Source organism: Barbatula barbatula (genome assembly GCF_947034865.1).
Source record: "Barbatula barbatula genome assembly, chromosome: 19".
Classification (NCBI taxonomy): Eukaryota; Metazoa; Chordata; class Actinopteri; order Cypriniformes; family Nemacheilidae; genus Barbatula; species Barbatula barbatula.
In genome coordinates this window covers 12389352-12412720 of record NC_136782.1, presented here as the reverse complement: position 1 = coordinate 12412720, position 23369 = coordinate 12389352, and positions in this window count along the sequence as shown.

The window sequence follows — 23369 nt, the reverse complement described above, 5'->3', positions numbered from 1 at the left end:
GCAAAATGAGAAATATTTTGAACCAAAATGTATTACATGCATTTTCCTGAAAATAAGTTACAGGAAAGGAGCCAAGTGTGACCCCTAAACGAAGAATCCCAGAGGGTTTATCTATTTATAAAACAAAAAAAGATTGAAAACAAAACTATAATGACTTTGCTTTAAAGTCCTTTATGTTTTTTATAAACTGTTTATGAATTATGAAAAAAACTAACATACCAGTTCTGTAAAAACAAATTGTCTGCATATATTGTAAAAGCCAGCATGGGAACACTTCAAAACTCACAGACTGCCCATCTCCAAACTCTCATTTTTCATAACGGTCAATTGGTCACCCTAGCGACATCTAAATATTATACAGTGTTATTTCACAGTGGTTTAGATTGACATAAGTGTAAAAAATCGGTATTGCTGCATCGCCAAAGTGATGTTTCTTTGTGTGCTCTTTTGTCACCGACAGCGTGTCACCATGCCCAGTTTGGGTGGGAGGGAGACAGAGAAAGAGAGAGAGAGAGAGAGAGAGAGAGAGAAAAGTCAAAGCATTCTCACAGGATCAAAAAAGTGGTCTCGGGCCAGATGGCTGCCCTACAGCCCTGGACTCAATACCGGCCCCTTGATAGAGCAGACAGGCCGGTACCCTCTCCAAAAGGCCTGAAAGAAAATACAGGCAGAAAAGACTTGCTTTTCCAAACCTTTAATTACCCAACTGTCTGCTGTTGCCTTTCAATGGTGATCTCTGCCCTCCCCTCCCAAAAGCACACTGAACCCATAAGACCGTCCAAAACACAGGACACAATGCACATGAGAAAGAACAAAATGAGAGGACAAAGAAAGAGGAAAAAAACACGACAACATGCACACACAAACATTAATACACACACATAAAGGATATGCAAATGCGAGTCTGGGGCGAAAAGCATTAACTAGAATGGGTGCCATCTATTTATATCAGTTGTCTCAATGCGGAGCGAGGAAGGTGTGTGACAACTTCTTTAAGCCTGGCTTAAAAGTGAGACGCTGTCGCGTTTCTCCCAGAAATATGCTGCATACTAAAAGCACAAACGAGACGAAGCCGTCTAAAAACGTGCTAAGAGACAGGCGGTTACATAAATACGCTTCTGCGAAATCCTGACAGCGTGATGTCTTAATAAAGAGCACGAATATCTATGGGTTAAGAAACAAGCCGATTAAAGCAAGAGCTGACCTCAGCTAATAGTACAACGACCTAAAAAATGATAGTCTGCATGTGCTTCAGATTCCGCTGTAAGTAATATTCGGCCATATGGATAAGTATTATCTGTTCAAACGCTTAGATGGTAAAGTAATAGGCACATGGGGGCATATGGCCAGGTTTAGAAAGCAGGGTGAAACCGAACCGTGCGCTTTTCCATATCCACACGCCCAAGGAAAGTCTCCCAACAACGCCATCGAGGAAACAGATACAGCGATGGGCGAAAAAAGCAGCATACCTGACGATGCACAACGAGAGGAATCGGAGACCCAACAATGCACCACTCTGTGAATGACCTCACATTCATTGTCTGTCAGGTGTTAAAAGACGCTTAAAAGAAGCTCTCCCTGGTAACTCGGGTTTGAAAGAAAAAGGGGACGAATGAAACGAGCACATAAGTTGTGTTTGTTGTTGTTTGTATTAAACATGCCAAGCCTTGGGAACAGCAGGCAATGTGTGGCTCTCCTTCTCACGACTGAGCATATGGCACTCCAAGCCGTACAACACAACAAACAGATGAACACGGCAACACACGAGCGTGATGGCAGGGTGATATCATCTGCACTGGAGAGAGATGGTTAAATTACTTAAATGTGTAATGAAGGTAAGTCCAGACATGAGAGAGAGAGCAGAGCTGTTCATTCTGTTAGAACAATGAACAGCTTCATATGGGGAAGACATCTTGTGGCTCGCTCTCTTGGTCTCAACGACAGTCAAGTGGGATGACAAAGAGAACCGTTGTTGTGGCAATGCCAACCTCTGTGCGTCCCTGTGACGGACCTTAATCAGAGGCGATGCCTCTTCTATTTTCCACTTTTTTTAAAACGTATCATTTCTAGAGTTTTAACCTGCCGGGGCGAGTTTCAACAACGAAACACGCACGGCGAATTATTTTTCACACGCGGAGTCCGGCTCACATTTCAGCCACTTCTGCACGGATCGCTGACCTACGAGGATGTGCTTAAGACAAAACAAACGCGTGCAAAAAATCTTGCCTGAAAAAGGGCAGGTCACATCCTGAGTGGGTCTAGCCGATATGTGGCTTCAGTCTCAGGTCTCGGGAGCAGGAGGGAGGCCAAGGACTAATTGAACAGATAAGATCAAAAGCTGGGGATGAGAGAATTCTTAAGAGCTGAGAGGCTGAGACGGAAAGGGTAACGGGAAAAAAGATGTGACCATTACAGTGTTGGGTGTAACTAGATACTAAGTAATTAGTTACTGTAATTGAATTACTTTAAAGTAAGGGATTACTCTTATTATGTCTGTAATTGTATAAGTTACAACGAATGTAATTTAACTAAATACTTTGTAAGGCATACAATAGTGGAACTGACATTAAAATTAAAAGTCTAACTTTAAAATGCAAGCATTAATGTATCTTTCTCACATTTGTAATACTTTGCATTATGCATGTGAAGGAAACAAGAGTCATCTCGTGTCTATCCTTAAACCACTTAACTAATCAAGGTTGATATAGGTAGGATATAGAAATATATTAGTAATAAGTTATTAAATACTTTTTGGAGTGAGTAATTTGAACAGTAATCTAATTACACAATTGAATATGTAATTAATAACTAGTAATTCATTGCTTATTTTTTTAGTAAATTACCCAACGCCATTATGTGACTGTACCGATTGAATATGAAAGAGAAAAGAAACAGAAAGAAAAAATGATTGAACACCCAAGCAAAAGAATGCCTCCATTCTGCACTTTCTACATCCTCGTGAATGTAAAGGCTTAGCAAGTGAGTCTTATTACAAGCCTTGCCGCTGAAGCAGATCCAAATGCAGGCCACATTCCATCAGCGTTCACAGGACTGATGTGCCTCCCAAACCGCAAACATACAAAATACTTTCCCGATCCCACAATGTCCTTGTTATGCTTCAGACAAACATGTATACCGCACATGTCTCAACAAACACAGAAATGAAGACAGAGCAACTGCTGTTTAAAGAGGCATTGAAAGGTAAACTGCTCTTTTAGTATCAGCAGATTCCCGTCAGTGACCCCATCAAGTATACTACCTTTACAGAACCACACACATATATTAGGAAAAAAGGGTCAGAATCATAAGCTACAGAGTAAGGAGATTTGCTTCTCTGATTTTTGAAAAGGTTTAGTTCAATTTGTCATTGATTCTACTTTTAAACTGATTAAATTTCTCACAGAAAATGACTTCATACGTTTTGAATGAATATATCACATGAACAATTTCAAGTCCAATTACAAATGTCAGTTTACATTTACACGTATTCATTTGGCAGACACTTTCATCCAAAGCGACTTAACAACTTTAAGGAGTTTTCAGTTCAACTTTCATCAATGTACGTTATATTGAGAAAATTGCAACAATATCACATAATACTGTACCATGAATTCTATATTTTGTACACCTTACTTTTGTTACCACTCTACAGCCGCAGAAAAGAATATTAAGAGACCATTTTAAAATCTTCTATTTATTTAGGTAAAATTATCCTTTTTGTTTCATTCTGTGAACTAACGACAACATTTCTCCCAAATAAGATACAATTTTAAAATCTGTTTATCTGATTTTAAAATGTACTATTTATGAAGGTAAAATTATCCTTTTTGTTTCATTCTTTGAACCACTAACAACATTTCTCCCAAATTACAAATAAAAACTATTGTTTCTATTTGCATTTATTCACAGAAAATGAAACCTGGAGGAACAGGTCAAAATAACAGAAAATATGCTCTGTATTTTTTCAGGCCTCAAAAACTGCAAAGCAAACAAGTTCATATTCACTTTTTAGCAGTCATATTCGTACATGTATTTAGGAAAATTCTACATTTCTTTTTTATGTGATGACCTCGATTTATCACAATTTTCATGTCTCTTGTCATGCTGTCAATCTTTCACATTGCTGTTGGATGACTTTGTCACTTGAGGTTTTATTTAACACTGGACTGGAATTGCCACAATACATCTAGAAATGCTGATTAAATTAAAACTTGGAATGCTTTGCAACAGTTTGCTTTGTTTTACAGTACATTTTCAGCAGGTTTTTAATGTAACGTTTGTGCATAAAAATACATATTTATTTTGTGTATGCTTGAGTTTTAGTTTTTTCCAGCTTTAAATAAATAGATTGTTGTGATTTGTGTTTATGCATGACTTTACAACTAAAATGTCAAGGTTAAAATAATATAAGATTGTAGACTTTCTTAGAACTAACTTCCCTAACATAATAGAAGCATGCTAAAACCTCTTAGAATGTCGTTCTCTCAATTAATTCCCTTAAAAAACACTGCTACAGCTATCAAAGCACTCCTTTTATTGAACAATACATGACGCCCATCAAATCACCAACATAATTTCTTTCTGTCGATTAAATATTTTTTTCACGTTCTCTCTGACTTCTTTTTTAGTAAGAACTGTGCCAGTCAAATGCAATAGAAATGATAATGATTTAGCCCGTTTATTTGCTGAACACTTGTCAGTTACTCACTAAATGAATAACAAACCGAAAACCGAACAAAATCAAACACGGACCACACGTTTGGCCACGGAAATTCACACAGAGACTAACACAAATACACACATACTAATGTGGGTAAGGTCACTTCATACTTTCTATTAGAGTAACATAGACTCGCCGCCCCCGGGCATCCATTCCAGACTATAATAATCTTGTTTATTAGCAGACGAAATGAAGGACTGTCTGACGGGCATAGCGGCGTTCCACCGGCATAGCGGCGTTCCACCGGGGTCAAGTGGGGCATTATTTTCTCTATTTCTTCTTATTTTCACCTTTTCCAATCATTCACCTCTCTCTCTCTCTCCCCGTCCTTCATTCTCACCTTCCATTCAACTTCCTATTCCTTCCACTTTTCTCCCATTTTTCCACAATATCCCACCTTTCCAGTTGTCTCTCCCTCCATTGTTCACGGTCTGAATGCAGAGGACAGTGGAGGTCAGGCTGCTTAAAATGGAGAGCTGGTGATCATCAATGTACAGATACTGCAGAAGCGCACGCTCGGAGTAGCCAGACTGCAGGGAAACGGGCTTATGGGTTGCCCGGCGTGCTAATGTGTGGCACACCGCAGGCGCTCTCATCAACATCTCCTGCAGAAAATTAAAGTCAATCCTTAAGAGTACTGGAGTATATCACAGCTGATCATTCATTGAGATGAACAGTGGAATGGTTGGTCAGGGGATATTTGTGTGATCGTAAGGCTCAGCTGTGAAATTCATCATCGTCCCTTCGCCGTGTAGGATCGCTTGGACTGTGCGATCTCATAATTACCTTTCAGACACTATTTAGGAGCTCATTTTGGCATATCGCTTTATCAGCCTTGGCTTTAGGGATTCATTAAAGGCTCTTGTAATGATGCCGCGTTACGAAAATCCCCTCGTCTGGATCCACGGCGCAAAGGAGTCTGAATGCAGATGATGTCACGCTGACAAAATACATTAAACTTAACGTGGCTCTTGTCTCTGTGTCTTTCTCGTTCCCTCCCTCTGTTCAGCTACGGTTAAGGTATTTCTCATCGATGTAGCTCATAAGTTAGCACATTCAGTTCTCTGTGGAGACACTGGCCTGAAAAATCTGATGGTTGATAACATACGACAATTTACGCTAAACATTGTCCTAAAATCTGGATTTTATGAATATTTACACCTCATACTTCCTCAAAATGGCGCAAAAAAAGCGATCGAAGCGGAGATGGTACTTTTCTCTTGACTTCTTTGACTCATGTTTTATTTCCCTCGTAAGGGAAGAAGGTTGAGTTGAGCTCAAGTTCAGACCAAGCATTCAATCAAAGTGCGAAAACAGCCTAATTGAAATCTAACAGCTTCAGGATTCAGAAGGGTGAAATAAGATGTTACAGCAAATCCACCGTGCTCTTATTTAATTTAAGATTCCACCGCTCACAGACAAAAGCAAACCTTTTATGATGATCCAAAGCTATATTTTTTATATAATCGTTACATGATTTACAGATGGAAGAGATTAGTCTGTCATTAACACACAAATTGTTTGTAATATTTGGAGGAGTAGCTCTCTGTTTTTCATCAAACGCTCCGCACACCTTGGCAGCCTCCAGGCGGAGAGGACACTGTCTGTGCTAGCGAGTAGCTCGGCTCTCCGCATTGACCTCTCGACCCTACTGCAATTAAACTAAGTCTCTCTCAGTCTTTCCTCTTCCCTCACTCATCAAGAGAAGCTCCTGTCTGAAGGTCAGCCCACGAGCTGTTGTTTTCTGAATGAGTGCACTGGGGTTGTGGCGCGGATGAGCAGCCGTGTGACATAATGTCTGGGATTAGCTCTCTTTAAGTTTGACATTTCGAGTAATTAAACAGTATTCAATGACCTCAGTGAGAGGAGATGGTCTATTTAATCTAATTTAGTCTTATTGTCACACCCGTTTATTTCACCAATAAATAACTTGGAAAGCAACATTTTGAGCGTATTGTGCTTCTGTCTCTCACAGCGTTGTTTTGGTTTGCATCTAATAAAATATGCCATCTGGGTCATTCCTGTTATGCTGTACTTTTTCAGCTTTGCAGTGTTGGGCCGCTGCTGTGTTTTAAGGCTGATGAGAGAATAAAAACAGTGGCATGTAAACAAAGTTTTTTACGTTCTCCATGTGCCAGATATTTCTTTACACATTCAGCTACTAATGCAACACACTATTGATGTCTGACCATATCTGAAAAAAAGCCTCTACTTACAGTGGAGTAGAGTATTGGCGAACCTGTGGAAACTCAGACGGGGAGGAAATATAAATTCCGTCCTGCAAACAAATCAAAACAAAATATTACTGTTAAAACAAACCAATTTTCACAATACAATACAATAGATTTATATTTCTTACATGTAAATGTGTTTTCTGTGCATCTGAGTTTTACTTTCATTTGTAAATATTTAGCTTTTCCTTAATGCACATGTTATTTTATGAGAGGGCTGTTGAACTCATACTGGAGGTAAGTTCAGTCTTGAGAGGGTTGCAGTTGCTTTCCAGTGTGCCAACTGCCCCTAAACAGGCCCACAGCATACACCCGTTAGGAACGCAGACCATTATTATTATCATCTGTACTCCCCTTTGCCAGGGAAAACACATTCCATCCATTCCCGGCCTGTACCCTGTTGGGTAAAAGCTGGAATCCTTCAAAGATACATTTCAACTTTGCACTTATCAGACAGGCAGCCAATTCTGGGCATGCAGTCAAATAACATGAATAAAAAAAATCTCACATTCTTTCTGCACACATTAGCTTACAGTTTTCCTTTATTGCACTTCAATATCTTTTAATTCCATCTGCTTTTACAGGTAAAAGCCTTAATTATGACTGCGTTCCAGGTGATGGCAAAGCAAGCAAAGAGCTATTAGTGTGGCTCCTGGATGCCTATTAAACAACGTGCATCCAGGCAGGTTACTGCCTCTCCCAGCCTACCTGTGCGCAGCAGGCATGAAAGCAACCTCTTAGACAGTGTAATTTTCCTCTGTGAGGGCATTAGCTTGGCATGGCACAGTAAGCTGATCTCAGTCCGATCCCATTTGACTGTGAGCCATGAGAAATAAGGAACAACAAGCATTGCCAAAACTGATCACCTTATAAATGAGTGGCGTATATTTTTACATGCACACAAAACCAATTAAAGACTATAGAGAGAGGAAATGAACACATAAATAGAAAATGACACACTGGTAATTAAACAAGTTTTCCACAAAGTACTGTTCAATGTAACAATGAACTCTGTGCATGGCATTTGCAGATATACTATACGTTCATGCGTACACAAAACACCTTTCCAACTCATGCATACTTTGATCATCCATGCTGTTAAAATATAAACCACCACACTGCATGTTGGTTCAAAAGATTTTTTTGCTAATGTAATAGTAATACTATTTTTCCCTCTTTTTACATAACCTCTGATAGTTATGTTTCAAAGCAAAGGCATTATAATTAGCCATTTTATTTAAAGAGTTTAACACTTTGTTTGTATACAAATCTGCCACTTAATGTTTATTCACTCCTAAATACAAACAAAAGAAAGATAATTTGGCACATTGTAGCACATTCATTGAAGGCTTAAATTCTTCAAACTGAAAACAAAACTTAAAATGTAATATTACTGTTCAGTATTTATTTTTGATATCTGATGTAAAAGTATTGCCATATGACGTCTGTGATTTCAATACCGATCTGGGGTGCGTTTTTCGAACAACCAAATAACTTGCTGGTTAACCACCATAGTACAATGCATAATTTGATCAACTAACTAGCTACCAGTGTTGGGTGTAACTGGTTACTAAGTAATTATGTTGGCTTGACAGAACCAACATACTTTTCTTGTACATAAGCTTATTATTATTACGATTCTTCTGATCCCCAAAACGTCTGACTGCAACTCCTCCCAGAGCTTTCAAGCTACATCCACCAAACTAGACTGGTCTGAAGAAGTCTGGTTTTCGAAAGCCAAATCCCAAATCAGTTAGAAAAGATATAGCAGACTTTCAAACCACCTAAATTCCCATTTAACATTGCGACAAACTTTGACAGCTCATAACTCAGAGCAAGTATTTCGTAGAAACTTGCGGGTTACCAAGTTTAAAGAGGCTGGCAGGCTCTGTAACAACATACCTCACAATGGGGTGTAAATTGTACCCCAGGGGCGTAAGAGCCCCCCGAAATTCCACTAAGACTTATAATGGGGAAGGTAATAGCATAGACTGCCATTATTAAATGCACATGTGGGATATCTCTGCATCACAATGTCACAGAAACAAAGGGGTGGGCTCATTGTACTTAGGCAACCAACCAGTCCCTTATGATAACCATGAAGCTATGTAGCCACGCCCATAGCAACCATTTTCAGCAACCTACCACTGATCCCATAGACTCCCATTCTAAAAGAACCAGGTGGATATCTTTGCAGCACAGTGTTGTAGAGACAAAGGGGTGGGCTCAATTTACTCAACCAATCAGTGTCACAGGATCATCATGACGCTATGAAGCCATGCCTATAGCAACCATTTACATGCTAGCATTTTGTTAACAACATGCTAGCAAACATGCTAATTATGCTAACATGATGTTAACAAAATGCAAATCGTGTTTGCAAAATACTAGCAATCTTGCTAACAAACATGCTTATCATGCTAACAAACATGCTAACCACTTTAGCAGACATACTAATCAAGCTAACATGAAAGTAACAACAATGCTTATCTTGTTAGCATTATGATAATCATGCTAGCAAACATGCTATTGTACTAGCAAACATGCTTATCATGTTAACATAATGCTATCAACATCATGATCACGTTATCATCACGTGTACTCTTTCCCCACCAGCCTTTAAAAAAAAGCCAGTGCCAGAGTTTTATTTTACATTTTCACTCAATTTTGATGGCTCACAGTACATTTTCTGTAATTAATTTATGGACAACAATATATTAAATTACAGAACAGTGTCTCTGCTTTCAAACAAAAGAAACAATATTATTCTATTCTAACTGTATTCTCGAGTGTTACGAAGGGTAATGTGTTCTAAAAAACCCACTGACTACACAAGACTTCAATGTGCAATTAACCACCATTATATTTATAACTTTACGTCTATAATTTAAAAAAAGTAATTAATCACGGTGAGAATCATACGTTGCTACTATAGTGGCCAACCTGAGAAGTTTGCAGAATTTGACTCTGCTTATTGATTTCATCATCTTTTTAGAGATCAGATAAAGTTGCCAGCATAATTTGAACCATCAACCTTCACTATCAGAAAAATGGCCACCAGTTAACGGGAAAAAATGTGATCAAAATGTACCTCATAATTTCGATCTACAGAAAAACAGATATTAAATCAGATTCACATCACATCTATAAAACTGTACATACACATTGACACATGAACAGAACATCCTCGTCCTCCTCCTTGAGTCTTGCAGTAAGTATTTTACCGTATTAAGCATGTACAGTGTGTGGCATTTACATACTTTCTGGCATTGTGTGGTTCTTTGTGACAGTAACTGGGCGTCATCCGTCCCTGCTGCAGTGCTTGCTCTTGCTCGCCCTGTCGCACTCTGCAGTCATCAGCAGCCCATGAGAGATGGTAGTGTGAAAACTGGATTTTTTTGAGTGTGTCCTTAAATGACCCGCTGTCCCATTTGCCTCCCTCCCTCCTTCTCTCTCTTTCCCTCCCTCTTTCTCTCCAGGCTGTTTCGTTCTCTCGAATCATCCTTTACGCTCCCTTGCTCCATGTTTTTGGCTCCCTTTGGCCTGAACTCTTTCCCTTACACTTTCTCTCTCTGTCTGACTGTCTGCAAGATCCATGCAATATATTGAAAATATTAGCAATGAATTTGCGGCTGTATAGAAATAAGCACCATAGTAAGTAGCATGATAGCGCTTGTTATTTGCCATTGCGTTATGTCATTAGATTTGTCCTTCACGGTCTCACAATGTGCAAGTATGATAACATTAAAGACATTGGTCTTGATATACCATCCTTGTTTTAAACTTCAGAAGCAAAAAGTTTTTTTTGTTAAAATAAACACTATTTCTAAAATATTCTTCAGATACATAGTAGTGCATATAAATTAAATAATAAAATATTCTTCTTTCATTTATAGAAAAACGTATGGAAAACCCTGCCTTATTTCAAAATTGTGTAAAATTACATTCACAGAATAATAAGAGACCATTTCAAAACTTAATTAATGTACTATTTATAGGTATGTATTTTGGACAAATATATAATTTTCTGTATTTTACTGCACATAGGCCTACTGCAAGGAAAACAAGTTAATTAACAGTAATATTTGTACATATACTGTATTTAGGAAAAGTAAAAAAATATTTTGTGGTAACCTCGATTTTATCGAGAAATTTTAGTTCTCATGTGTCTTGTCACGCTGTTAGTCTTTAACATGTCACTCCTAAAGGTTTGATTTTGAAAGACACTGGACTGGTGGATAGGCGACAAAACATCTAGAAAAGAAATGAAAGAAAAATTTGGAATGGTCTCCTCATTGTTCCGCGGCTATATGTCTCAATACATAACACATCCTTATATACAATTGTTCATAAAATCTGCATATATATTTAAAAAAATTGAAAACTGAGCTAAACGAATTTTTTGTGATTTCCTGTTTTCTACATAATGTCATCCAACATAATGTAAAAAACAGGTAATGAGTGAGGTCGTGTCAAAAATTGGAATCATATTGAAAATGATGCTTGAAAGCAAATATCGGTGCTTGTTATCTCATAATTAGATTGTGTGACTTTAGCCTGGTTTTCAATTGTCTACTGTCTACCCTAACTGGAGACTCTCTAAACATGCACACCGTATAGCATAACTATGTGCCTCTCGGGTTTGACATCCACCTGCTTTCAATATTTATATTAATACCTCCTCACATCTCTGGCCACCTAGCATCGGCCTGTCCTCACCCCCTCCCTGCATCTCTTGAATCCTCCCCCCTCCCTCTTGAGGCTGATGGAAGAGGGCGGGGTAATCCGCACCGGTTGCCATGACACCAGACAGCCCTTGCTTGGTGAAGGCACGTAGTTTCCTCTCTGCTCTATTTCCCCCGAGTTTTAAACCGAGAGGAAAGTGAGGTGTGTGTGGTATGTGTGTGAAAGTAAGTGTGAGACAGTACGTCTGTGTGTGAAATGTGTGTAATACGTGCCAGTGATGTTCGGCGGCGAAGGCATCACGCGTGCACGCTGTTAAATCACCGGGCGTGCAAAACTCTCACATGTAATGAGCATGTAGATGTAAGCGGCACTAATGCTATGATATCCTCTCCTCGACAGGCCTTTATTCAACACCGTCACAAATCACAATCAGAGAGCAATGTTTGAAAGCACCCAGGACCAACACGCACACACTGACATCTGGAAAACATCTAAGGATAATATTTCAACAACAACGACGTCAACATTCGGAGCAGACGTGAATAACTGCTGCAGGTTTCAACGGGTCGGCGTTTCTGCAAATTCGATGCTAGGCTATTATATTCATGCCGACATTGCTCTCTCTCTCCGTCGCTTTCATCATCGCTGTAAACTCGATCGCTCCGTCGCTACCCAAAAGCTGAAGCCCTGATGAATAATTTAGCAGCCGATATTTGCTGCCATCTGTTTATCTTCGCCACTCCATCAGTCTTTCTCGCAAAGTTCACATTCGCTTACTATCAAACTGTGACTTCACTCCAAATACTGCATTAGCGGAAGGGAGTTACAGTAATGAGTGTGATAATTTGAACATCACCCTGTCGCACTTTGAGGTGCGTGGAGAACAAAATGATGTGTGGACATGTTTGGGTATGTCTACGATACCTTATAATGAAGTATAATTTCCGTAAATGTGATTGGCGGTCACAGGGGGAGAAGAGGCACATTTGGTGACCTCTGTATCAACTCACAGCACTGCCATTCAGTTTCTGGCAGGGGGCAGAGGAGTGCTTAACTCCATACCCACGCATTGATATGTCTTATGACATTCTTTCACAAAGTTTAATCAAAACGGGCGGCTATTTGATTATACTGGATGCTTAATAAAAATACTGTATATCCTTATAGTTCTAAAGACACAAACTGTAATTACGGCTATTTCAATAACACAAAGGTACGTAAAAATAAACAGTACGCTTGTTAATATCCTCCGTCAGCCTTTGAATAAATGTGGGATAGGGATGTTGGTCATTGGAAGGGATGAACTTCTGATGTCCTAAAAAAATGTCCTATATGTACAAATACATACATTTAAAGCAATATTATAGAGAATATCTCCTAAGCGTATTCAAAACATTGCACAAATCCTTGAGAATTAAATTTAAAACACTATCTGATGGATACATAAATCTTCTTCCCAGTAAAATAAAAGTACATTTTTAAGGAAAATCTATCAGGCTGGTGTGGTTTGTATTTATTGTATACAATTTTGTGCTATAGTAGTTAAAGAGTTATCGTTTGCATACAAATTAACATACAGCAAAAATTAAAAAGCAAATAAAAATGAAGCAAAATGGTTACCCTTTACAAATGTATTATCCATTACGAAATTCCTTCCATTATGAAAAGAAAAAATATATAATGCAATATATTACATAATACATACATTTAAGTGCATCTCAATATTTGAAAAGTGTCAATTCTGTATGTATTATTTAAAATATTGTATATATTATTTTAACTAATATACCACTCTATTTATTTCCAAATCTATATTAAATTATTTAATGCATGAATGATGGTTTATTTAGAGGAAATATATTTTCTTTAAGAGTATTGTCAGACGTTGCACCCTGAAATTGAACCGTAACATAAAAGTTATTCACTTTAAACAATGCTACCTGTATGCCAATTGTCACGAGGTGTGTTTGACTGCGCAGACTAAACCAACGTATCACAAGAGCCATTTGAAAGCATCTGGAGCAGTCTGTTCTCACAGTAGTTTGTGACATACTGGGATCGGTCCGGCGCCGCTTTTAAGTCAAAAACCCAGTTCATGGGTCCATTTCTCTCAACCCTGTTTAATAGCGGGGTCTAAACAAAAGTCAGTGACAAATGCTTTGCCTAAACGACTGCGCATACTAGCATAGAAGAAGTCTCGTTTCAGGGACGCAGGTGTTTCCGCAAGCTCCCAACTGCGCGCAGATGCTGATTACATCATTAGCCAGCGCTGTCGACGGATTGATAAATGTTAAGCTCCTGTATGTGATCAAAACGGCGAAAATCTCCAAAAGAGGACATGGGTGCAGCTCATAACTGATCTATAGAATCGTGCAACTGATAAGTAGATGTCTAACTCATCATTTGGAGGTTGCCTGCAAAACTGAAGATCTGTTTGAATGGGCAATGACTCGGAGTAGAACGATGAGAATGTGCAGGGCCTGAACAGGGTCTCTTTCAGTGAAAATTACAGCTTGTGTAGATCAAGCCCGTAGTGGCGAGCCAACACAACCGGCATCTTTGTTCAGGTGAAATTCCTAGTTGTTATCTCAGCCCCCTCACCCGTCCTGTGGCTGCTAGAATGCCGACTGGCCTTATGCGGGGGGTAACACTGCAGCAAAAGCAAATTGATCACATGCACTGCAGTGGTCTCCGTTCTCTGGAACAGAGAGTGAGCTGAGCTGACACAGGCTCAGATTGTTTTACCATGTGGCGACAGTGATGTTATTTCTAAACAGTAACACAACAAAAGTGACAAGATAAAGCTATATCATTTTAATGAAAGTTAGCTATCACATAGTTTTCTTTCTAGGAAACATCAAACGTAGACGGCAAGATACTTTATAGACAGTCCCTATTATATAACAATCCACTCAGTTACCACAGTATAAACCTTAAAGGTATAGTTCATCCAAAAATGAAAATTGGTTTATCATTAAACACCCTCATGTCATTACCAAACCTGTGACTTTATTACTTCTGCAGAACACAAAAGAATATATTTCGAACGTTGGTAACCAAACGTCAATACGCCTCCATTGACTTCCATTGTGTGAACACAAAACCACTGAGACATTTCTCGAAATATCTTTATTTTTAAATGACATGAGAGTGAAAATTCTGGAATTTTACTTTTAGATGAACAATCCCTTTTAAACTAACGGCGTCTGGAGAAGCATGAAGGAAGTCAAGAACTCACATATGTGTTTCATGCATTCATGCAACTTTTCTGTTCATGTTTGCTTTTAAAGTAGACTTAAAGCAGGGAAGCTCACGGAGCGTCTGGGTGGTTATGACCGAAGCTTGACACATCTCATCGGGCTCAGACGCAGTGCTCCTAAACGCGACTGGGCCCTGGCCAAAGCAAGAGAGAAGAGGTCAAACATTCATTTTACACTGCCTTTACACACACTGACAGATGCTGTCTGCTTTGATCTATCTTTAGCCAATCCGCTCCTATCTGCGGGCCTCTGTCCGGAAAGCGGCTTAGAACTTTCTGCCTGTCCTATGCCCAATGGCGCTGTGCGGACGAGACGCGCATGCAGCGTGCACACAGCCCATCACCGATGGAGGGGGAAGGGTGATTGAAATCCATTCAAACAGCGCCCGTAGGCAGAACAGCATTGCTAGACGCGAAAGCGTACGTGGTGGGCAAAAACCGGCAGAATGTGCCTAGTTGCGCAGTGGGTGCATGTATAGAGGCAGCACTGCAGCTCATACGCAAGAAGGAAAGCGAGCACAATATCAGCCGCTGCAGCGAAGGCAGGAGGAAATCTGGCAGCTAGAGGCCTTGTGCGCGCATGTGTGTGTGTGTGTGCTCTCTCGGAGCACAGCGCGGCCAGGCTGAACCGAATGAACTGCAGAAGAGCATTTGCTGTGAGGTCAGAGAGTCCAACATTCCTCTGGAGCTGTGTGTTTACACTGCTCGGAGAGAAGGGGGATGGCAAAGGGGGAGCATGAGGGGCTTACAGGAAGGGAAACAAATCAACTCCCAGCCGCAGTGTATACTCCCTGGTTGCTGTCTGCCCCGCTACAGCTGGACCGGACCCCATCCCTTATTTAATCACTATGGGCACTCATCTGCTAAGCCAGCCAGGATAGCATGTACAGTATATCACAACCTAGTTTTCCGTAATCCTATCCTACATTGAGTCGGAGGGAAATTCACGGTAGCTTGGTACATTTGTTTCGGAGCTAAGAAGTGTGAGAGGCAAGAGAGAGATCTCTTAATCGGATGAGTTATTTTAATATAAAATGTTTATTTAAATGAAAAATGTGATGTAAAAGGTTTTTAAAGTCTGTATTATTAAAACATCATCTACCCAGTTTTATTTTCTAATTCAATTTATGATTGCATATACTGCTTTAAAAATGGTTAAAGGAAGCCAGCTAAATTAATTTATATAAAATAGGGAATAAATAATGAACCAAAAAAATACATCTGTATTTAATAAATTTTAATCACTATACTGCAACAGCATTATCCTTCAAGATCTTTCAAGACATATTTTTGATGATAGAACACGAAAGGAAGACTTACTGTTACTTATAACAGACCTGATTCCTGCCCTAAACATTTTTAGATAATACGATCTTCAATTACTCACATTCTTGTCATTTCAAACCTTTATGACTTTCTTTCCTCCAAACACCACAAAAGAGATATTTTAAAGAAAGATGGTAACGTTTGTAAGCTAGTGAAATTTTTTATTTTTGGGTGAACTATCACTTTAACATCACATTTTGAAAACACTGCATTCAAAAAGTTATCCAAAGGACAACATACAAAACCTGATTGTACTCATAGCGTTTATTCATTTATTTTTATTAGAGCTTAACGATGAATAATATTCTCAAGAAAACGCCATGTCTGTATGAAATATGATTTTTGATATATGATCACATTTTAGTGATGAATTTGAACTCAGACACTGTAGCAAAATCCAGAGAAACCAAAGCGGCCTGTTTCAAAACATCTTTCATCGTCTATATCATTCATCTTTTTAAATAATCGTACCACATCTAAAGATGTATACATCTGGATCAGAAGCCCTTATTTTACTACACTGTTTAAGGGCAAGAGGGTGGGGGATTTTTTGATCTGTGCAAAGATGTTCAATTTCCTCCCTCTACTGGACAAATATAAAACTTGCATGTTGACCGCATGAAATTGGTGAACATGTTGTACAAAAGGAATAGCTATCTTCCTATTTAATCGGATAATCAGTGGAGACATAAAAACCGCACGGGACACAGGAATACAAAATAAGACAAAATGAAAAATGAATGAGGTGATATTAACACCCGAAGCCAAAAATAAAAAAGTACTAATACTATCCTTCAACTCAAAATGACCAGCACTCCTGGGGACTAGAAGCCTAATCTGTTGCCAATCAGTGTTCCAAATCAATATGAAACAGCATGCACAAGAAAGTACAGTGGGACTTGATGTTATCCATCTAGAAATTACTGGATAACTAAAAAGTTCTCTATGAACTCGATGAGAAGTGGTTGGAGGTAAGAGGCTGAAAAATAAGGCTTGGGGACATCATCAGAAAACAAAGTAGTTTCAGAGGTGTAAAAACATGCACAACTAAATTGTTTTTGAATGTGTATTAAAAAAGCAAATAGGATAAAAAAAAGTACTCATAATGTTGGCTTTAAAGCAACAAGGATTATATTTGTTCTTACGTCTAAAACCAAGCTAATCATTCCTGAACATTACATATAATATTTGACTTAATATTGTTTGCATGTTTCTCTTTTATTGAAAGAGATAGTTAAACCTAAAATGGAAACTGTCATTATTTACCTGTATGACTTTCTTTCTTCTGAAGAGCGCAAAAGAAGATATTTTGTAGTGTTTGTAACCAGACAACATTGACTTCCATTCTATGGACACAAAACCACACATCATTTTGTGTTCCACAGAGAAAATTAATACATCTTTGGAATGAGATGGGGTGAATAAATTATGAAAGAAATTTAGTTCTTTTCAATTTTCTAATTTTTTGTTTTAACGTTACCATCCCTTTAAATTCAAGCATGCAATAGATTCTTTCTTAAGTTTTTTTCTGCCATTTCTTGACATAAACTTCATAACCTAAAACTAAAAATCCTCCAAACTAACTAAACAAACATGCGTGCTCATAACTTCTGTAAACTACATACAGATGCACCAAAATCCAAACACTCATACGCAGCGAGTGAACAGTCGTATACAGAATACAAAGCACTGATGAACAGAGAACAGATATAAATATTTGGTGTGTCGAAACACAGCGTTGCACCCTTGAAGCATGAGAAACAGAATTAATTTGCAGAAGGGATCAGACAGTATTGGATATGTATGAAATGAAGAGCACCAGACATGAATCAGCCTGTTTCTCTGCATGACGCAGTTTCCTCAAACGGGCAGAGCTCTAAACGGCATCCCGGAGCGCAGGACGAAGTCAAGCCACAAACAGCTGCCGTACCTCCACGATACAACCGGATGAGCGCTTTCCACCAGCAGAACCGGCGCTCGGAAAGAAAGACAGAGGCCCGGTTTCAGGGGCGAAGGGTTGGATGTGAAAACAATAAGAAGATCGTGGCTTTGACAATGGCTTCATCGCTATCCCGCCCCCTCAGCGAAAAGACCTTTGCTCTCTCTCCATGAAACCCGCATTCAGCTGGCCAGGGAGACAGACAGACAGGGAGAACAGGCACAAAGGCAAGTGCAAAAAAAGGGGGGCGAAAGAAAGAAAGCGTTAACTAGCGAGGTATGATGAAGTTCAAGCGGATGAATGGAATGGGTTAGATCGGCGAACTGCACTCACCTTTTGTCCCTTCTCGCTCCCTTTTTTTTCTTCTTCACAAGGTTCATTCATCCTCAGATAATTTTCTTTCATATTAATCCACCAGAAAGTTCGGAGACGTTAGCGGCGGTCGAGAATTCAGTGTAGGACTTTTCACTGCCTTTCTCGCTTCGGACAGCGCACGTCTCCCTGGAGTGCTCTGGTCCAGTCTGGACTTGCAGTGCCATTAGAGCATCGTTGAAAGTGAGGGTTTTGGTGTGGTATCTGCACTGCTTTAGATATCTCTTCTGAAATACAGTCATAGACTTTTACCCCCCCCCCCACCTCCACCCCCACAGTTCCGCTGGCAAGAACAAAGTCTGAAGGAAAGAAATTACTGTGCGTGTTTTCTGACAGTTTTTGCATTTTCAAAGTCAGACTTGCGAATGTCTTCTCAACCTTCTCAAATATGCTATGGAGTTGTGTACGTCTGTGAACCTGGGCTTCACAATGCCTCATTGGCAGAGCCATTTTCAGAAGGCTTACACCAATCTATCAGAGCAGTTCAGCAGACAGCTGAACAGGTAGAACAGAAGTGTGACAAAGAAGATATACTTTTCACCAGAACAGCTCCCCCCACCTTGTCCTTATTAGCCCGTCTGAGTCCGGTGAGTCACCCATTTAGTCTGTACACAGATCCTGTGCCCCTTTTAACACCGACAGGAGATTAAGATGGAGAGTTAAATGTACTGCACAAAATCAACCAGGGTATAAATAACTGATGGCAGTGACGCAGGGGTGCAAAATCCATTGCCAGGTGGAGAGGCATGAAATAACTTGTAACAATTTGACTACTTCTGTGATGGAGCATGGAATACAGAGTCATTATGTGCGAAGTATGGCATATTGGCCATACTTAGATTTTGGCTATAAAAAACATAGGAAAGCATAAAGAGAAATTACAATGTTTCAATTTACATCTTAACAAAACTACTATGTAGTGAGGTAGGCGGGATGAGAGCCAGGCTCGTATCACGGAGGAGATCGGGAGCATAAGAGGAAGAGCGACTGGACCGTCAGTGAGAGAGGATGTCGAATTACGTTTATATTTATTAAAGATGTTTAAATGTTTGCCGGTTCCTGTCTCCTTCGTTCCTCTTATTGAAGCTCGTTACATACTATTATAACTATCATTTACTAACGCTATTGCACATGTCTGATGTATTACAAATGCAAGTTTATTCATCCAACACAATTTGTACTGTTTTAAAAGACTGGAAAATAGAACAGATGAAGAAATGCAAAGGCATACATTCATAGGGACTCCAGAAATATCTAATGACTTAAATAGAAAATAGCAAATAATCGGTATCAGTCGGTAAAAGTAATTTTTCACACTTTAGTGTAAAAACAGCCGATGATGAGGGACGATATATCCTGTCAATCAAAAGAGTACAGGAAAATGCAATGAATTTGTGCTCTGTATACAGAACATGTTTAGAAACATCAACAGTTTCATATTCAATATTAACAGTCATCATATGAAATAATAACATTCAAAAAGTTAAGAAATAATTTAAGATGGCGACAATTTGCACTAAGTGTTAAAAGCAATAGATGCTATTTACACTAAGTTAAATAGCAGTAGATTCTGTTTACATTAAGTGAAAATAGCAGCACTTTTAAGCGATATGCTATTTACACTAACCGAAAATAACTGTGTTTTCTTTGGATTAAGTAGAATAAGCATTACGTTGCTATTGGTACTTTAAAATAGTGGCAGATAATGTTACTATTTGCACCTCAGTATTGTTGTGCATTAAACATTATGCAATGTGTATCGGAGGAGAAATTAAGTATCTGTGCATCTCTAAATGCAATACAACCAACTCCTAGAAATAGCCCTAGCAACCATCCAAAACACCCTACCAACCACACAGAGCAACTGTTTTTCATTGCCAAACACACTCCTGAATTTTCTTAGAAAAGAAAAAAAATCACATTTTCTTATAACGCAAACATTCTACACAAGAAAGTTGTTGATGTGATTTAACTAAATTACAATAACAATGTAATTGTGAACAATTTTACATTTTGTTAACAAAAAACTAAATGTAAAGACTTAATCTGCATTATGAGAGATGGAAAAGAAGAAAGGGGAGGGAAGGGAGAACAGCATGAAATGAGGTGTCTGTAGCACATACCCACTTTAATGATGCAGCTCGATACTTCGAAGGCTTTCGCTTGTACTAAATGTATTATTCATCCTGCTCTGCAGTTGTCTCATCAGCAGATTGAGACGCACCCCTGATTCACGGCGTATGCAGACATCAACATTACACAGCGGAGCCATTCGGGAGGCGTTAAACTTATACAAACAGCGAGATCTACATCATTTATGCAAAGTCATTCAAATCAATGGTCATCCACACCCCGTCTGGTGCCAAAAGCATTATTCCACGTGCAGGGTCATCTTATTACACCCATGCAAATCTGAATGTGAAACTATCTTCAATTCCAGCAATTTCAGCAAAGAGACAGTAACGGCATATGTAGATGGCTGCTGTAGTTACATTTGCAGATTCGAAAACTGCCTAAGAGTTCAGGCTTATAAAAACAGGAAATACTGTATGTGTATTGTATATAAACGTCAGCTTTTGAATGTAAACATTACTAACTATATGTTTCTAACTAGTTGTTGAAATCTCTGATGCCATTGGGTAAAGTGTTCGTTCTGTGGAGATATATTGATTATATATATTGATTTATTTTGGTCACTGTATGCAGTTCATATTTCTGTTTTCTTTTCTATTCTAAAGGTCCAGTGTATGAAATTGTGTGGCACCAAGTGATGAGGTTGCAAATTGCAACCAATGGCTCACTCCACTGCTCACCCATCCCTTTTGAAGCACTATGGTGGATGACACGGGACTAAGATGTCATCATGCTTTTGCTTCTTGGCAATAGGAGATAACATATATAAGGAAAGCACTCTGTGGAGCAGTTTGTCAGTTTAGGGATACTGTAGAAACAACATGTCCAATTTCTCGTGAGGGGACCCGCGTTGTACTATATGTAGATGGAAATAGCTCATTCTAAGTAAATAAGTTAATAAAACGAAACACTTCATTATGTGAGGTCTTTATACAGTATATCTCTGAAGACATTATGTTATAGATTGTGCTAATACATTATGTATGTTATATTGCATTTCTGTCAATAGATCCTCCAGAAAATAACACACGGGCAATTAAAATGATCCACCCAGGCAGCATTAAAAAGTTATGAAAAACACACAAATGTATTGATAAACACACTAATATACTCATTCTATTCCTCTCTGGTGGAAGGAGCAGTGAGAATCCACTCGAAGTGCAGAAATCCATTACACCTTAAAAACAACGGAAAAAAATACATCCGAATATACTTGAATAACCCCTAATTGTTTCTTTTTAATCTACAGCAATCTAGAATTATTGTTTTGCTCAGAGACAAAATGTTAAATGTGCTCTCATTTTAAAGTCGATTTGGATAAAAAAGGATGTTAAATGAGTAAATGTAACTGTAATTTCCTTAAATTGCCATAATTTGATTTTCTCATGATATTGTGAACAGGTGTCCGGTATGCTAGAGTTCAGTCAAACACAACGTATCATCTGCCCATGAAAAGATGCCAATGCACAAACTGAGAAACAAACTGTTACACACATCACTGCAGTGAGATCGATTGACTGGCATTTTCTGCCCATTTTGCTTCAGCGAAGAGAAAGTATTAGCATTCATAGTTTTATACACTTTTCTCAATCGTGTTTCTAACAAAGTTAGTCAAGTATCTAACTTTCTTCCAAGGAATTCTCCTAAAAGTGTTTAAGAAAATGTATATGGATTCAATAATGTCATGAAATGTTTGATCCAATTTAGATAATGTTTTAAAATCTGATTAATGATGGCAAAGTTTGGGATATAGGTCAATCAGAGCATATATTACACCTGTTAGATTATTGCAAGGAAATGTCTAAGAAGAAATCTAAAACATATAGAGATTTTCTTATTTATAGGTGTCTAAATGATTTGGATTACACAAATCATTTTGTGTAATACGAGTTTGTGAATCCAGCTTTGCGTGTTCTCCTTTAGTTGCATATTTCAGTAATGTATACACAACAAAGAGGAAGATTCCCTCCCAGCATAAGCACTCAATTCTCAACATGCCCTGATGATCAGCATTACAGCCTTTACTACTGAATAACCAAAAATATACTCCAGTACATAAATATACTGTTCTTCACCATCTCTCCTTTTTCACTGGCTCTCTAATTGAATATACTCCCTGAAAAAATGAGCTCAAGAGAGCTCATTTCGTACAAGGTATAATTTTTCTTCAATGCCAAACATCTGGACAGTGTTTCTCAGGAATGGAAATACATCTCAAGTGGGTGATTTATGCTGTAAGGTAAACTAATGCAAGACTTGCGTCTCAGAAGTACTTACATTACAGCACAGAGGAAAGCTCGCTATAGTTTTTAGCACAGAACAGAACATCTATTGAGTTCTGTTTTTATGGCTGTAGTTGAAATGTGTTTAAGTTATTACCCTGTCAAGCCTTTTTTTTCAAAGCTAGGGCCCCACCCAGGTGTGAAAAACTGTGTCGTTTTTTTTAGATATGCTTTAATAGATTCATAAAAGTCAATTTCAAATAATCCTTATCCAGTCTGAACTCAATTTTGCTGTCACACAAGGCCGAGTCAAAAGACAAAACAAAGTGCTCTTTCTTCAGTCCACATTGCCCATGATCCCTTGCAGCGGGGTCTATACCGTGTTAAATCCAAGCCGACAGCGTAATATCTCAGTACCCATCAGGACTCATCCCACACATGGTTTCCTGCACTAATCTCTGTGTTACAGGCCTGCCCCACA